At 49.6% G+C, this 15,357-nt stretch overlaps 1 long non-coding RNA gene across 3 annotated transcripts; it reads left to right on the forward strand.

Moving 5' to 3' along the window:
• The first annotated feature begins 372 nt into the window (after nucleotides 1-372).
• Nucleotides 373-8,117, forward strand: LOC141575632 (uncharacterized). 3 transcript variants are annotated; one of them, XR_012503311.1, is made up of 4 exons: nucleotides 373-720; nucleotides 1,753-1,843; nucleotides 2,469-6,645; nucleotides 6,797-8,117. It is a non-coding gene; the product is annotated as an uncharacterized LOC141575632 (long non-coding RNA). The 3 variants fall into 3 exon arrangements; XR_012503310.1 differs by having other exon boundaries at nucleotides 391-720; nucleotides 2,469-2,659; nucleotides 4,491-8,114; XR_012503309.1 differs by having other exon boundaries at nucleotides 390-720; nucleotides 2,469-8,117.
• The last annotated feature ends 7,240 nt before the right edge of the window (nucleotides 8,118-15,357 follow it).

A 15,357-nucleotide genomic window follows, 5' to 3' on the forward strand; every position in this document is an offset into this window, starting at 1 on the left:
GGAAGAGAAGCACCTTTCTAGGGCGGTGGTTCTCGCCCAGGGGCCATTGGATAACGCCCAAGGCCATTTTTAGTTGCCACAGTGTTGGGAGGTGGAGAGCAGGAGATGGGGGCTGCTACTGGCATCTAGGGAGTAGAGGTCAGGGATGCTCAGCATCCTGCAGTGGACAGGTCAGATCCCCGCAACGAAGAATTACCCAGCCCTGAATGTCAAAAATGCCGATGTTAAGAAACTGTTCTAAGAATACTGCAAAGGAACAGTGAGTGGTAGGAAGAAAATCAGGAGCGAGCAGTGCTGTGAAGGCCAGAGTTTCCTGGAGCCAGAAGGGCCAGCAGGTCAATGCCACAGAGGGGTCAGGGGAGGTAGGAACCAGTAACCGTCCACTGTCGCAACAAGGACCTTTACTAACCCAGTTTCATCGGCAGGCGGGCAGAGGTCCGTTTGGAGTCAGGGAGGGCGAGACTGGAAGGCTGTTAGTGAAGACAAGGACAGGCTCTTTCCAGGAGCTTTGAAATGAACGGAAGGAAGGGGTTGGGATGAGCTAGAAGGAGCTGTAGAGTGAAGGAAGCGTTTAGAGACACTGGGGAGACAGACATCCTGTATATACCGATGATAAAGAACCAGCTGGGATTTGAAACGGGCATGATTGGTGGATGAGAGAGCCCAGGGAATAATCCATGGTACCAAAAACCAGAGCAGAGGTGCACTGACTTGGATCAGGTAAGGAGAACGCCTTCCTCTGAAGCTGGAAGGAGCCGAGGTGGGTGTAGTTATACATGCAGCTGGGGAGGGAGTGTGGCCTGCTGAGGGTTAACCTGGGGCCTTTTTGTTCTTTGTGTCTGGGCGTCGTGGCCAGCAGCCGAGGAGAGGCGCTGGGTAGCAGGCTTCCTAGTAACTACTTGTTGATTGATTATATAGGATGGTTTATTGCACTGCGATTTGTATTGCTCTGCTCTTCCCAGAGTCTCCTTGGGAAGTCTGTCTGTCTGTCTTCTTGCCTGGTCTGCTCCAGAGGTGAGCTGGGACTCAGGTTCCCGCTAAGACTGCCCTTCTCTGTGGGATGCCCGTGGGAATCCAGAGCTCCCTTCAAGGAGTTCATGGACTTGGGTTTTAGGTGTTTGGGGTCACCTCTGTCTCCTGGTTCCTGTGTCTATATGTGCCCTCTCTGTTCTGCCATGGATTTAAACTTGGACATGAAATCCTTCCCGCATTCCGCAAAACCACCTCACACTAAGCCCTGGGGCGTGTGGCGGGGTCTGGGTTCTCGCAGTGCCCATCCTTGTGCCATCTCGTGAGCACCTGCTCTCCCTCTTCCCTCCTCTGCCCCTCATCTATCTCCTGCAAGTTGCCCTCATCTCCAAATCCTTCTCCCCCTGTCTACTCAGCCCTCCTGCACTCCCAAACAGGCTTAGCCCAAACCACCACGTGTACGGTAGACCAGAACACCTCCTACAGGCCAGACTCACCCTCCAACAGAAAGTGATTATGGTTTAAAATTGTGAAAACATGCTCTCTGTAAGACCACAGATTCACCTGTTAGAGTTTGGGAACCTCTGAGATTTACCCCCAAACCCACCGCAGCATCTCGCTTTAAGCCAGGAAGGCCCCACACTTCAAGACTATCATCTCAAGGTACCAGCTCTTCAGGGACAGCGCAGGGAGAGGTTGAGGGGCCGAGTAAAGCTGGAGGAGAGTAAGAGGCCCAGCTGTGAAGAGGGTCCCAACCACCGTGACCCTCTCCTCTGCCTCCAGAGGGCTGGCCTAGGAGTCAGAAGGCCCCGCTTCTGGAACTTGTGGCTCCCCGGCCTTGTGATCTGAAGCCTCGGTGATCACCGTCTGTAAGGTGAGGCCAGCAAGGGAGGAGGAAACATTTAGTGAAATAGGATCTATGAATACCTGCCTCATGGTAGCCACTTAACATGCCCTAGACACCACGTTCCCCTCTGCTTTTGCAACAAGAGAAAGTGAGCCGTACCATTTCCTGCCTCTGTGCTCAGAACTATTAGCTGGATGTTGGGTGACCTTTGACCACTTCCCTCTTCAGCGCTGGCCGATCAGTCAGCAAGTGGGGGTGGAAGGCCGCACTGGTCACCACCGTGTCTCATGGGATGAGACATAAGAACCCAACGTGTCCGCAAGAGCTCCAGCTCTGGGGAGGGGCCGGGGGAAGATGAGGGAGTTAGATGTGGTCAGACCGGGGTGAGGACAGTGTGGGACTGATGACCAGAGAGGGGAGGGTATAGCTCAGTGGAAGAGCACATGCTCAGCATACATAAGGTCCTGGGTTCAATCCCTGGTACCTCCTCTAAAAATAAATAAGTCACCTAATTAACCTCCCGCAAGAAAATATTTAAAAAAGACAGCAAGATGAATTGTCTTCATTAACAATTTTTCTTTTTTCTTTCTTTTTCTTTTTTTTTTTTCTTTTTTTTTTTTTGTACTTTGTATTTTAAACTTCTCCCACGAAGAAATTGGTGCCGCCTCCCCACCAAGTCAGGGTCGGGCCCACCCACCACGGCCAGGAGGGCTCCCGGTGCAGTACTGGCGGTGTCCAGCAGGGGGCGGCCTAGCTCTTGGGCTGAGAACAGCTGACGGGAGATTCCATGGAGGCTCTTTCTCTAAGAGAGGGTTTTGCAGGCTTTTCGAACCATGACCCACAGTAAGTACATGTATTTTACCTCACAGCCCACTATAGGTTTATGCGCAGGTGTCTTTTGCTAATCAATACTTACTCTTACTCCCTGGGTGCGGTCTGATCCAGTTGGCTCAGTTCTGCCCGGGATCTGGTCATTTAAAAACTACTGCTCACGTCTACCAATAGATGGAGACCTGCACTCTGAAACTCACTGGGAGTCTCAGCGGGAGGAGTGGGGGACGGCGGGGGAGGTTTGGGGTCACCTACAAAAGGACCTCTCCTTGTGGCCGTTGAAGGTGTGGGCCTGGGAGCCAGGCTGCCGCGTGTAGTCCCAGCCCTGCCCTTTTCTCCATCTGTGGCCGCACGACCTACTGCACCGCTCCGTGCTCAGTAAAAGGCAGCGCTGGCTGTAATGACAGCTCCTCCGCCACTCAGAAACAAGCATTGCTGCGGAGTGCCAGTCAGAGCCTGCCTGGTGTCTCGGGGGTTCGCTGATCCAGCACGTGTTTGCTGACACCAGTTACTGAAGATAACTGAGCAGAAAGCTGCCGGCCTGGCCAAGGTGGCCCGACAGTGACAACAGATGTGATGGGTGTGGTGGTGGTGGTTAGCACTGGGCGCTCTGGGAACACGTGGGGACCCAGAGGACTCCTTACTCGGTGCCTCTCACAGCACAGTCCCAGGACCAGCAGCAGAGCCTGGAAACTTGTTAGAAGTGTGGGTTCTCAGGCCTTAACCCAGGTGTACAGAATCAGAACCCAGCGGCGGGCCCGGCTCTCTGTTTACTAAGCCCTCCTGGTGATCCGGATGCACATCCCAGTTTGGGAATGATTGCCAGTGGCTACCAGACTGCGCTGCACCTTGCTGTCACCTGGGGGCCCCCAGTACCACCCGATCACAGTGTCTGGGAGTGGGAGTCAGGCGTCAGTAGTTTAAAAAAGCTTCCCAGGGGGTTCCAACGTGGAGCCAAGTAGGGGAAGCGCTGCCCCAACCCAAACCCAAACCGGGGGGTGGGGCATCTGAGAAGGCTTCCTGGAGGGGGTGCTGTGTCAGCAGAAGCCTTAAATGCAGTGGGGGGCTGTGTGTGAACATGGGTTGGAGGGTTGAGGGGGTTCCTGGTGCCTAAAGAAGTGTCAAAGGAACTGTAATCTAGCATCGAAGAATCTCTGGGGACAAGCCATGTGGGTGTGAATCATGCTGCGCCCTTACTGGCTAGTGTGACCTCGGGCAAGTGACCCAACTTCTCCATTCTTATATGTGCTTATAAATGTAAGCACCCCCATAACTTGGGGGCTGCGTGTGATGAGAGAGGGGGAACAAAACCTCGGCAGGCTTTATCACCACGCACTGGACCTAAAGGCCCTGGGAAGGCACAGGAGGGTGTCAGGTGCGGGGGGACCGTGTGGAGATGTGTGTGGAGCATGTAATGTGGCTGGAGGACAGTGATCAGGGAGGGGCTCGTCACCACAAGACATGTCAGAGGTGATGGTGGCCCGCCTGCCAGAGGGATGATAGAAGGCCCGTTAAGATGCTGAAATAGGCAGGGCTTGGAGATGGGGAAATGTCCCATTTCTGGGCTAAATGAACTGGGTGGTCTGTGTGCAGAGTTAGGGAGCCCCCCGTGCACCCAGCCCCCCCCCCCCCCGCTAGGTCTTTCCTTTGTTCTGTGGACCCAGGCCTGGTGACAGGCTTGCTCAGAGTGGGCCTTTTGACACTGACTCCCTGCCTCCATCCCCACCACACCCACGCTCTTCCTGACAACGGTCTGAGCCTCTGGTTTGAGCACTCCTTGGCTGAAGGTGTGAAGGCCCCGTCCAGGTAGGTTCACTGCCTGTCACTGGAATGTGTCATACAGGTTCCCAGCTCCAGGCCGTGGCCCACGCCTCCCCCTTTCCTCCCTGCCTTCAGTCCATCCTCTACAGACACACTCCAGGCCTCGTCTCCCGGAAGTCCTCCTAAGCAAGTCTGCAAAGGACAGCATCGTGGACACGCCACTCGGTCATGTCGTCAGGCCTGCACCTGTGGCACCTGAAACAGAAGCTCTCGGAGGCTGAGGGGGGTCTCCACACCCCTGCCCCTCCCACGATACCTGGCTCAGTGTTCAGCTGAGCAGATGTGGGGGTAAGGCCCCCCTGATTGGCCTGGGAGGAAAACACGGAATTCAATTACCAGCCAGGAAGGCCTTGTTGAGAATTAGATTATCAGAATTGTCAGCTGAGGCCTCAGCCCCTAAGGGCTCCGTGGGCGAGAGCAGAAGATGGAAAATTTTGACATTGTTGTCCCGTCCGGTCTCGCTTCTTCATCCTTCGGCGAAAGGTGGAGGCAGCTGGGCTCTCTGTGCGCGCCTGCCCAGCCCCCTCCAAGGCAGTTGCTCCCAGCGCCTGGCAGTGGAGGGGACGGATACTGCTGGCACCCAGCGAGGGACAGAGCCAGGGGCAGTGTTCAACAAAAACCGCTTAGCTGCTAAGGACCCACTGACTGTGTCTAAGGCCATGTTAGGTGCTGCTCAGGAGGCGCCAGAAATATTAAGACAAAAGCCTCAGAAAAAGTAGGAGAAGGGTACAAAGTGCAGGGCTAAGTTGTGTAACACAGAAGCCAGTACCTGGGGGATGGAAGCAAGCGCTCAGGCTGTGGACCAGACAGCCCTGGGCTTGTTCACCAGCTAGGGGACGCTGAGCAAAGCAGGGACCTGAACTTCTCTGAATCTCAGTTTCCTCATCTGCTAAATGGGGATGATAATTGCACCTGTTGTTCAAGTGATTATAATTGTATCTATTCAAAATCATGATACAGTGATTAAATTGATTGATACGTGTGATAAAGTATGGAAAGTCCTTTAGCCAAGTGTCCAGCACAGAACAAGCTCTGATAAGTGGTAAACAGTGCTGTCACTACTGTTCCTTTCTGGTTATGAGTCATTCCAGGAGTTCAGGAAAGGGCAGATCCAGCTGAATGATTCCGGACGGCCAGAGGAGACAGGACTTGTAGGGTGGGTCAGCCAGCCAGAGGGAGCAAAATGTCCTGATTTTCAAAAGGATAATAATATGGTTCCTGGGATGTAAGCTTAATGTCACTCGACAGCATTCTAGAATTATTAAACAGATGGTCTGGGAGTACTTTACAGAGAACCGTGCTCATTCCAGAATTAATTCATTAAATCATATCAAACCAAACCCCCATTACCAAAGGATTTTTTTTAATCACTCAGCATATTTGATGTTAGCATGGCAGGAAAAACAGAAGCTATCTCGTGGCAAGCACTGAGCGAAGCTTCCCATGCTGTCCCGTGGACGTGAGGAAGACGTGCGAGCAGGGTGAGGGGAGGTCTGTGATGGTAAGGATGGTTTTGCCCCAGGAGCTGGAGGAGTGGATGGATATCAGCCTGGGGAGATGTCCCCGGTGGCAGGTCACAGGGCTCTGGTCCGGTCACTGAGAAGCCAGACGTGGCACATGGTGGGAGGGACGGCACAGTAGAGTACATCGTGGCACTTAAGGATTCAGCCAATTATCAGCAAAAAATAACAGCAGAACAGCAGAGAAGTAACATTATACACTTATTTTTTTTCCCCAATGGAGTGATATGAGCTTATGGTAGAAAATTTGGAAATTGTAGAAGATCATAAAGAAGTACCCAAATAATGCCTGAAATTCTCTCTGAATGACATGGTTTACTTATTATTGTTTTTAACGGAGGCACTGGGGATTGAACCCAGGACCTCATGGATACTAAGCACGCGCTCTACCTCCGCGCTATGCCCCCACCCGGCATGGTTTAATAGCATGGCTAGGAAGAATGATGGTGACAGGGGGAGTTCGGGGGATACCTAAGATGATGTGGACTTCGGATTGTTGAACCCAGGAAAGGGCTCCTGCTGTATCAGTCTCTGACGCGTTGACAGGCTAACGGGAAAAACGTGGAGGCTCTCCTGTACTGGTCATGAGAGCAGGACAGCAGGACAGGCTCCCGGAGGCCAGTCTCAGCTCACCGAGAACGAAAGCGCCTTCAAAAAGTAAGCGCCCACCAGTGGGACGGCCGCCTGGGGAGGGAGGGAGGGGTTCCTGTTCACTGGGAGACTTAAGCAGAATCTGGCTCTTGGCCGCTGTCTTCTCTGAATGTCACCAAAGATTCCTTGCCCTGCTCTGGTTCCTTTCATCTCTAAGATTTGTGCATCTAGAGGTGAAGACGTGGAGGCAGAAGGAAACGTGTTCAGTTTTGACTGAGCGGAAAGAACATGTTGCAAAACGGAGTGCTCTCAACTTTGTTGAAAGCATAACGTTAAGTACACGTTTGTTGACAAGAGATGGCAAGAAAATGGAGATTGACGCTTGGACTGTGGGAGACGATTCTCACCTCTGGGCTGTTCTGATTTTCCTAACTTTTCTACAATTGACTTATTTAAATTACAATAAATGTCATGTTAAAGTAAATGTGTCCCTTACACGAGTAAGGCTACTTTCTTTACTGAAACAATAAATCAGGAAGCAGATAAGAGGGAACAGAGCCAAGATAAATATGTGGGGTGGGGTTGATTGTAGACGGCCTTGAACGTCAGGCAGGCTGTTTAGGTTTGATGGTCACTACAGCGGCAATGACAAAATCGGCAAATGACCTTATTTGCTGGAACAAACTCAAGGTGGATAATCTGACAGATAACAGTGTATTTATGGGGATGAGAGGACAAAAGGCAGTGATGGAAACTGCAAAACTCAGAGAAAAGCAATGTCACAGTAGGAAGTCTTATAGGGGTCTTAAGGGAGTGATACTCATTTGCTTATTCATTCATCCAGTTAAGTAGAATTTATTAAGCCCCTTCTGTATGCCAGACACTGCTGTGTATCAGATGCATTCAGGTCCTTTTGGAGTTGAGTGCAGGATACATTAGAAGATAAGATGAGGGTAAAGATGTGGCATATATATATATATATACACACATATACATATATATACACACACAATGGAGTATTATTCAGTCATAAAAAGAATGAAATAATGCCATTTGCAGCAACATGGATGGACCTAGAGATTATCATACTAAGTGAAGTAAGTTAGACAGAGAAAGACAAACATCATATGATATCGCTTATATGTGGAATCTGGAAAAAAAATGATACAAATGAACTTATTTACAGAACAGACACAGACTTACAGGCATAGAAAACAAACTATGGGGAGAGGAGATAGCTCAGTGGTAGAGTGCCTGTCTAGCATGCAGAAGGTCCTGGGTTCAATCCACAGTACCTCCACTTGAGAAACAAGTAAGTAGACAAACCTAATTACCTCCTCCCCTAAAAAAACCACAAAAAAACTACAGTTATGAAAGGGGTTTGGAATTAACGTATACACACTACTATATGTAAAATAGATAAACAACAAGGTCTTTAACAGCACAGGGAACTATATTCAATATCTTACAGTAACCTATAATGAAAAAGAATATATATGTAAAATTGAATTAATTTGTTGTAAACCTGAAACTAATACAACATTATAAATCAACTCTACGTCAATCAAAATTTGTTTTTAATTTTTTAAAAAAGATGAAGGTAAAGTGGCCTATTAGCAGGTCCCTGCAAATCCAAGTGAAAGATTCTGAGTCTCAGGAACAGAGGTGGCGAGAATAGAAGTTCTGGTGGTACCTAGAGATGGTCTTTGCTTGCTTCACAGCTGCACTGAGGGTCCATCTCAGCCCAGCAAACACTCAGCAAACACTGGGCAGGTAAATGGGAATGTGGTAGAAGACGGGCTTACAGTCACTTCACGTATACTGCCATCCCTCTGTGTTTGTGGGGGATTGGTTCCAGGATCCCCAAGGATACCCCAGTCTGCGGATGCTCAAGCGCTGTGTACAAAATAGCGTAGTATTTGCATACAACCTACGAACATCCTCCCATCTACTTTAAATCATCTCTAGATCATCTGTAATACCAAATGCAATTTAAATGTGTTGTAAATAGTTGTAAATATGACATGCTGAATGCTATGTAAATAGTTGCCGGATGCATGGCACATTCAAGTTTTGCTTTTTGGAACTTTCTGGAATTTTTTTTTTTTCCCAACTATTTTGATCAGCAGTTGCTTGAATTTGCAGGTGCAGAACTGGCTGATCTGGAGGACTGACTGAAGCTAGCTTGTTGCTAGTCATCCCGGTGCAGAAATGGCTTCTGGGAATATTCCCGTGGCTCGCTGTTAAAGGCGCAGAGATTGTACCACAATAAGAGTGTGTCCCCCAAGGCTGGGCCATAAACATGTAGCTACTGTAGGAGAAATAAAGCTAGAAACGATGGAGCCGGAAGCTAGTCTGGAGAACACGCTTCTGATCATCAAATGCATAAAATCAGAAACCCTGGTTCTTGTCAATCCCTATTCAAAATGGAATTGTAGTCCTATAATTAACAAAGATTCTCTCCTTGACCAAACTCTAGGCAGGCTCTTCTGAATTCTCTTATCAACTGGGCCCTGACTTTGGGGCTTTTGTGTTTGTCTCTGCATTGACCAATTTTAGCAAGAATCCTGCTAAGTCAGCCAGCTTAGCTGGAGTCCCGCACCCTCCATGTCTGATCACCCCCATCCCCCAGCACCCCCCGGGGATGTCTGATCCCCTTGGCCTGCCTTCAGGCCTTACCCCTGGTGTTTCCTCCGCGTAGTTTTCATCCATTGACCAACCCTGCTCCTTGGCTTTACATTCCCATTTGTCCTTGTTGTGAGTGACCCTGGACTCTCTTCCTACTACCAAGCCCCTTTGTGGTAGCCAACCCCTCTGAACAGTCTTTCTCACCATCTTCAAGTGTCATGAATGATTTTTTTTTAACATAATACACATCATACCTTTTTAAAAGTAGGAATCGCATGAAATAGAATTTATTAGATTTTTTTGGGTTTAAATTTTGGGTTGATTTGACCAAGAAAACTTGAAATGTCCCACATTCCTATAGTTTATATACAGAAGAAACTGGTAGAGGTTTTCCCAAGTTTAGCAACAAAACTAAACATTTACATGACAATACCAACAATAATTTGTGAATGTGAACATTTTCTAAACTATCCCTAGTCAAAAAACAAATCTGGATCAACCACATTAGAGGAAAGACTAGACTATCTTTCCATTTTCTCTTTGGAAAACAAAACAGTTACAGAATAGTCTAAGAAGAGCTAATCAAAGAGGAAAGAAAGAAAGAAAGAAAGAAAGAAAGAAAGAAAGAAAGAAAGAAAGAAAGAAAGAAAGAAAGAAAGAAAGAAAGAAAGAAAGAGAGAGAGAGAAAGGGAGGGAGGGAGGAAGGAAGAAAGAAAGAGAGAGAGAGAGAAAGGGAGGGAGGGAGGAAGGAAGGAAGGAAAAAGAAAGAAGAAAGAAAAGAAAAAAATACAATAAAGGTCAATTGGGCTGTAAATTAATTAAAATATTATGTTAATTTTCTGGATTTTGTGATATTTGTGATATTTCTTAGCTTTTTAATATTTGTCATTTAGTATGCTTTCCCCCCCTCATTCTAGATAAATTTTCAGGTTTGTACTCATTGTAATTTTGTATTTGTCATTTTGCATTCTTTTTCTTACAGAGCCCTCTCCCCTCCCATCAGAACAAAGTAACCAAGCTGGGGGAAGGTTACAGCTCAAGGGGTAGAATGTGTGCTTAACATGCATGAGGTCCTGGGTTCAATCCCCAGTACTTCCTCTAAAAAATAAATACACCTAATTACCTCCCCACCACCAAAATAAAATAATTAAATAATACAATAATAAATAAATAAAATACAGAAAGTAACCACGCTGTGCCCCTGCCGCAGATCCGTGACTTGGTCACTCTCCCTGGGCCTCTGTCTTTCCTCCCAGTGAGGCTGGCGCCCTGAGCTTCCCCCCGGGAGAATTAAAGAGATGAGTGGATAATCCTGCCATCACCCCTCACGCCTGCCGGGCAAGCACATGACATCCGTTACTTCGTTTGATCCTTTCTGCAAACCATTAGGGAAAAACCCCCTCTTTTTAATTATGGAAATGTTCGCATTTATGCAAAAGTAGGTGGAATGACCTCAGCCCCTGCTGCGGGCGGGGCTTGGGGAGGGGAGGGGAGCCGCGGGCTAGGCAGTGTGGGCGCCAGAAGTTAAACCTCTGTGGCGACTCCTCTCTCCGTGCTGCCCCCCACGCTTCCTGGCGCCGGGCTTGTGTGATTATGTGGTCACATCTGCACCCTTCAGCCCGGCGTGGAAACGGGCAGAACCTCTGATCTATGGGGAAGGTGTCGGAAGCCAGCCTCACCCTCGGGGTTCCTTCAGGATGTGACATGGGACTGAGGCTGCTTCTCCTGCGGGCCTGATGGGCACAGATCCTGGGATGGCAGGCCTGGGGGCAGGCAGGAGCCGCATCAGAATCACTGGGGAAGTTTTTTTTCCCAATTATGTGCTGTGCACCTCAGCCCAGCCTATTCGGATGCAAGCTGTAGTAGGGAGAGGACAGGTGCATTCTGGAAAATTTCACAGGCAAATCTGATACCCACGCACTTTCAGGATGAGAGCCATGGCCTGAGGGGCTCACAGAAGTAGCCGAGAGCCTGAGGGGCCCAGATCTGCTCACCACTGAACGGAGTCATACCCCACCACCACCACCAGAGAGCACGGAGCAGGGCTGTGTATGGAGCTGGTGCCTGAAGCCAGACTGCCTGGGGTGGATCCCTGACCCACTTCCTTACTAGCCATTTGACCCCAGCAAGCCGCTCGACCTTGGAATCTGCCTGCTTAGCTAAAAAGTGGAACTAATCGAAGCACCTGACCTTAAATGTGATAACGCCCTCAGCATAGAATTTGACACATACCGCTCAGAAATGTTAGTCACTGCTAACGGAAATTTCCTCCGCTGACATCAGCCACGGGTGAGGAGAAAGGTGTACTCCCTTCTCTGAGGCCCGAGCTAGTGCGGCCGGCTCCTTTCCCTCCTCTGCACCGAGGAGGCAGGAGGCAGGAGGCAGGAGGCAGGATGCCAAAGGCCAGAGGCTCACCCTGAAATCCAGTCCAGCTGAACTCTCCTTTCAGCTCTGCTGGGACCACCCTCTTTTGTCTGGGGCTGGGGAGACCGGTTTGGGGAAGAGTCCCTGGTGTCACCCATTCCGCCCCTTCTGTCCCAGGAGTGGGGGAGCCCACAGACGGCCTTCCCTTTTCAGCTGGAGCAGATGGAAAGCCTGGACTAGAGAAAGGACCTGAGGGCGGGGCGGGGGAGGGGTGGGTCTTCTCAGGCCTCCCACCCTCCCCTTCTCCCTCGTATCTGATCCCCAGGGTGCGCAGGCCCTCACACCACTGGAGCCTGTGCAGGAGGAAGCGGGCTCAAACCCGTTTTCCTGAAGGTGCCGAGGACAAACGCGTTTCATCCAAGGCTGGGCAAGGCCTTGGGGCGATTTTCAAATGGCAGCAAAGCCCTTTCTTCAAATGCGTTCACTCAAGTGCTCAGACTTGGGGGAGAGGGGAACTGGGGGATTGGCGCCCTCTCCGAGGTGCCCCTGTGGGCCACCCCTAGGGCTGGGAAGCGTGCTTTGAGGAGCACCAGCCGTTCTACAAGGGAGGGTCTCCTCAGCCCTGAGGCCCCCTCCACCCGCTTCCCCTCCTGAAGCTGGTCAGGGCAGTGCGGGCACCTGTCCAGAACAATGTCCCCCAGTTCCTGCAGGGCCCTTGGCAGGTGCGCAGTGGGGACTGAGGACTGGCCTTCTTTGATGCCACCCTGCAGGCAGCTCCTGGCCTATGGGGCCCTCCTGGATGCTTGGACATAGACTGAGCACCAGGCCTTCTCTGCTCCAAACCCTGGGGTCCACAGCCTTCTCTGGAAGTTTCTAGTCCCTGGTCCTGGTGGCTGAGGGCAAGGAGACAAAAGAGCAGATCAAACCCTAACACCGCTGTCCCCCCACCTCCGCCCAGGTGGTCAGGAAGTGCTTTAGAAGCAGCTCCCCAGAGCCCTGCTGAGCTGACAAGAGACATGTGCCCTGCCCCATGGCACCCCTCGTCTCCGGCCTTCCTCCCTGCTTCTCCCTGGACCGCCTGCTCTGCATCCCCCTCTGCCGTCCCCACCCACAATGAAGGCCAGTACCTCTGAAATTAACCCAAGCTTGACTGGATGGACCTGGACACACGGCAGCCCCAGTTGCCGTGGCTATAGAGCTGGGCCCTGCTAGAGGTCAGCAGAGAAAAATCTGATTTTCCAGGGCCTCTGGGCTATGCCCTTTCAGATAACTCATCCCCTGCCCAGGGCACCCACAAGTCCTGTGCGCCTGCCACCAGCCTCCCTGTGAGGCCACCCCGCAGGCAGCAGTCTGAAGTAACAGATTTGATGTGCAGACGGCCAAGTGCAGGCACTTAGAACAGAGCCAAGAGAAAAAAGTCAGAGTGAGATCCTTGACCCCACCCATTTGCATTAATTACAATTGTATGTGGCCCAAGCAAGGGCATACATGACATGAAATCTATTAGATGGTGCCCTACGGAGAGAAGAGGGGCAGAGTAGGGGCCAAAACGAGATGAGAGGGGGAGAGAGAGTGAGGGAGAAGAGACACGGATTTCTGTTGTGTTTCAGGCTTTCCGCACCCAGGGTCTGTTTATAATGCAGTCGAGCTGCCCCGCTTATGCTCCCCGCGGCCCCAGGCTGCACCTGCACGCACCTTTACCCCGCTAGGTCCGCTCACCTTCCGTCTCCACAGCCTCTGTGGTCCTTCCCCACCGTGCACTCTGTGCTAGGCGCCCGGGCCACGTCCTTTCCTTGGATTGTTCCCAGTCCCCACTGTCTCTCCAGCTTCTCTTAAGTCCCACTGGAATTTTGCAGGCTGGTTCAGACCCAGATCTGCTTGCAAGCCCTCCCAGACCACTCCAGGCCAAGTCTCTGATGGTCTGTCCCTCCCTGCCCAGCGAATCCGTGAGGCCCCTCCCCTTCCTGGGTGGACAGGCCTGGGAGACAGGAATGTGAACCCTTCCCACCTTAGAGGGGTGGGAGTCTCAGGTGGCAGAGGGAAGGCAAGAGCTCATTTTAACTACAAGCCCACAGGTTGCAGGCATATGGAAGAAGCATGCCCTTGGGTAGTGGGTCACTCTTCTCTTGGGTGTTCCTGGGTACGTCCCCCAACCACGACCGCCCCCCCCCACACACACACACACTGATGTCTTCAGGCCCACGAGTAAGACAGCAAGGCCAGTTGTGCCTGAAACAGCCAAGCAGCTGGGTCTAAAGTAGGAAGGAACAAAATCTACCGAACCCCGCTAGTCTAACCAACTCGGGCAGGTAAGAGTCGCTGTGACGGCTGGCAGGCCTTGGCTGACCACAGGCCAAGCACAACTGTGACCGCATGGAAGGATGCTGCGATGGCCCAGGAAGAGGGCTGCGTGGGAGGGGCCTGAAGTCACCCTCGGAGCCTAGGGGCCAGACGGTGCTGGAGAGGACCCTGGAGCCCGGGCTGTGGTCTCCTCTCTCTGGCCTTTCCCCACCTATGTCTGTTTGCCTTTCTATATTTTGGAGGTTTTTTTTTTTAATAGTCTAATATTTTTTATTCACCTACATTTGTTTTATTCTTTTTTATTTTTTTAAATTGAAGTATAGTTGATTCACAGTGTGTTAGTTTCAGGTTATAGTGAAGTGATTCAGTTTTATATATATATGTACCTATAAATATATTCTTTTTCAGATTCTTTCCATAATAGGTTATTACAAGATACTGAATATGGTTCCTGTGCTATAGAGTAGGACCCTGTTTGTTATCTATTTCATATATAGTAGTGTGTATATATTGATCCCAAACTCCTAATTTAGCCCTCCTCTCTTCCCCTTTGGTAACCATAAGTTTGTTTTCTATGTCTGTGAGTCTATTTCTGTTTTGTAAATAAGTTCATTTCTATCATTTTTTTTTAGATTCCATGTGTAAGCGGTATCATATGTTTGTCTTTGACTTACTTCACTTAGTATGATAATCTCTAGGTCCATCCATGTTGCTGCAAATGGCATTATTTCATTCCTTTTTATGGCTGAGTAGTATTCCATTATATATATATATACCACATCTTCTTTATCCAGTCATCTGTGGATGAACACTTAGGTGCTTCCATGTCTTGGCTATTGTAAATAGTGCTGCTGTGCATGTGTCTTTGATTTTCTCCAGATATATGCCCAGGAGTGGGATTGCTGGATCATATGGTGAGTCTATTTTCAGTTTTGTAAGGAATCTTCACACTGTTCTCCACAGTGGCTGCACCAATTTACATTCCCATTAACAGTGTAGGAGGGTTCATTTTTCTCTACACCCTCCACAGCATTTATTATTAGTAGACTTTTTAATGATGGCCATTCTGACTGGTATGAGATGATACCTCACTGTAGTTCTGATTTGCATTTCTCTTATAATTAGCAATGTTGAGCATCTTTTCATGTGCCTGTTGGCCATCTGTATGTCTTCTTTGGAGAAATGTCTGTTTAGATCTTCTGCCCATTTTTTGATTGGGTTGTTTGTTTTTTCGATATTGAGCTATATGAGCTGTTTGTATATTTTGGAAATTAATCCCTTGTTGGTTGCATCACTTGCAGATATTTTCTCCCAGTCTGTAGGTTTTCTTTTTGTTTTATTTATGGTTTCCTTTGATGTGCAAAAGTGTTTAAGTTTAATCAGGTCCCATGTATTTGTTTTTATTTCCATTGCTAGGAGACTGATCCATATTTTGGAGTTTTAATAGTCTGTTTTCTAAAGTTCACCTCCTCTGTGATGCCTTTC

This window comes from Camelus bactrianus, chromosome 30 (assembly GCF_048773025.1).
Source record: "Camelus bactrianus isolate YW-2024 breed Bactrian camel chromosome 30, ASM4877302v1, whole genome shotgun sequence".
Lineage (NCBI taxonomy): Eukaryota > Metazoa > Chordata > Mammalia > Artiodactyla > Camelidae > Camelus > Camelus bactrianus.